Consider the following 3,038-nt stretch of genomic DNA (forward strand, 5'->3'; position numbering starts at 1 on the left):
GCTGGCCTCAAACTCAGAAATCTGCCTGCCTCTGCCTCCCAAGTGCTGAGATTAAAGGCATGTACTACCACTGCCCAGCTTCCAAATTTTTTTTTAATTATCTGTTAACTGGTAAAGAATATAGAAAGTGCTGCTATTTAAAACAAGATGGGTAAGTTATAAAATGTAACCAGTTGTCTGTTATGCCTTAATTGACTACATGCAACTTGGCCACTCCTTTGTTCCTTTACCATTCTAAAATTCTGGGCCAGAGTCCCAGAGGGGACCTGGCTGCCAAAGCTGAATTAAGGACCTGGAAGCCAGGTGCCTTGGATACAGCTCAGCCTCCAATGGGTACTCCCTTGCCTAACCTGTAGTGTCAAAACACAATTGGATAACACTGCAGCTCCCCGAACCCAACTCCACCTCACCCCCTTTGCATTCCCATCCTTTAAAAAGGATGTGGTTCAGATCCCAACTGGCCACCTCCCTGAGCACTCAGAAAATAAAGTTTTCATTTTTAATCTGTCTCTGAAGTGAATTTTCTCAGCTTCTACACCCAACCCAATAGCTACCAAGGATCTGATCTATGTCTCTTTTCTTTGAGGTTTTCTATGACCATGTCAAGATTTCCCCTAATTATCACTGATTGGTTGTCATAGAAACAGCAAGTTTCTCCTAAGGCTATGAAAGTTGTCCCTGTTTCAAAAACAGAATGTCCAGCATCCTTCAGTCCATCACGTAGTCCTCAGAGATTACCTCTGAGAGGAAGTCAGCTTAGCTCTCCAGCCTGGAAATAGAATTCTCCAAAAGGCACGGGTCTGATTCTGGGTTCCCTAAAGTTTTAGTTTCCAACAATCAAGGCTAAGGTGCCTATGGCAGTTGCACTGGCAATTCCTACCTCTCCTAGGATCAAAACAAAAATTGGGCACTGTTTGATCTTCATTTACAGAATCAAGGCATATTCTCTGTTATGAGCATATACATGGTGGGTAACGTAAACCAATACACATGCAGTGGGTGTGAGACTTTCCAGTGAGTTGGAGGTGGCACATTTTAGTCAAACTGTTGGCATAAGCAAGCCAAGTAATTTGAGGACATGATGCAGCCACATTGTCCTTGGCAGGACGACTCACCATTGGCATGCATCCCTGAAGGCCTTTTTCTAGCCAGTCTTCTCTATAACCTAATGTCCTGACCCTTGCCTCTCTCCTAGACCCATATTGCTCTACTCTTGGGAGGAGGCATAAGAGAACAGAGATCCATTTGAAAGGTAGAGTTTCCCATCCTTGGTTTTTATGAATTTCCATGTCCAGTTTTGAAGCTCGACATCATGGGTTAATAACTCTGGTCACTCTTTCTTTTTTTTTTTTTTTTTTTTTGGTTTTTTTTTTTTTTTTTGAGACAGGGTTTCTCTGTGTAGCCCTGGCTGTCCTGGAACTCACTCTGTAGACCAGGATTGCCTCGAACTCAGAAATCCGCCTGGCTCTGCCTCCCAAGTGCTGGGATTAAAGGCGTGCGCCACCACTGCCCGGCTTAACTCTGGTCACTCTTATCTTTAAGGGATCTGGGGTCCGAGCGACCATCCCTCTGTTATTATTCTCACTAGTCTTTTTTTCAAGGAATGACACCAGCTACTTTGACAGCAGTTGGAGTGGTGAGGATGACTGGGTAGGTTCCAGGTTCCAGGCAGGGATCCTCTTTATCCAAACCAGTTCCTTACTGGAATTCGTGGGTGAGTTCAGAGGTGGGAGATGGCAGGAATCCTTTCAATGGCCTGGTGAGCTTTCTGCAAAGTGCAATGACTTGAGAAAGGAGTAGTTAGAATTTCTACCTGGGGAATTATCTCAGAGTGAGGAAAATGGGAGGTTCTGATGGTTTGAATAAGAATGGTCCCCATAGGCTCATATCTTAAATGCTTAGTCACCAGGGAGTGGTACTACTTAAAAGGATTAGAAGATGTATGGCTTTGTTGAAGGAAGTATGTCACTAGGGGTGGGCCTTAAGGTTTCAGAAACCCAAGCCAGGTCCAGTGGCTTACTTGTCTTCCTGCTGCCTGTGGATCTGGATGTAGAACTCTCAAATTCTCCAGTTCTATATCTGCTTGCATGCCACCAGGTTCTCCACCATGATGATAAGGGACTGAACTTCTGAAAATGTAAGCAAGCTCCAATTAAATGCTTTCTTTTATAAGAGTTGCTACAGTTGTGGCATCTTTTCTCAATGATAGATCACTGACCAAGATAGAGGTGCTCTCCCAAACACAATTTCAAAAGAAGGAACCCCCTCCCAGTAAGGAGTCTGTCTACACTGGGCCCTGAGAAGAGCAAAGGGAAGAGGTTGACCCAATTTTTTATAAATTTCCAGAATCAAACTGGTCATAATTTCCATAAGAGTTCTATTCATCCTTTTTACCTGACCTGAGCTCTGTGGCTGATATACACAGTGTAATTTCTAATTAATATTTAACATAATATTTAACACCTTTGTCAGATTTTGAGATACTTTGGCCATGAAGGCCAAGCCATTGTTGTACCCCAAAGCTAGGGGCAGCCCAAACCTAGGAATTAGTTTCTTAGTAACTATTAAGGCGGGCCTGATAGGCTTACTGAAGAAGTTTCTTAGTAACTATTGGCACAGTCACTTTTTGGGTGGGATAGGCCTCCTCTACCCATCCTGAGAAGGTGTCTACAAATACTAGCAAATATTTACAGCCAAAAACATTAGGCCATATTTCAGCAAAGTCCAACTCTCAATATTCCACAGGCCCATTTCCTCAAGCCCAGATCTCTTATAGGAATCTTCCTTCCCACTTTGGGAGTTATCTGAGCCCAGGTGGCACATCTAAAAGTGTTGTCAATAATCAGGCTTCCCAAATTTGGAGTGTAATGCCTGGATCTGAGGAGTTCAGCAGCTCTGTGGCCCCTAGGTGGGTGGCTTGGTGGAGATCTAAAATCAGTTGCTTTCCCTGGACTCCCAGGAAGAACGGATCTATATCTGGCAGCCTTAGCTATCCTTGCTTAGCCTGTTTGGCCAGTTCTTGTCTCCCCCTGTCAAAC

This window comes from Mastomys coucha, unplaced genomic scaffold (assembly GCF_008632895.1).
Source record: "Mastomys coucha isolate ucsf_1 unplaced genomic scaffold, UCSF_Mcou_1 pScaffold21, whole genome shotgun sequence".
Classification (NCBI taxonomy): domain Eukaryota; kingdom Metazoa; phylum Chordata; class Mammalia; order Rodentia; family Muridae; genus Mastomys; species Mastomys coucha.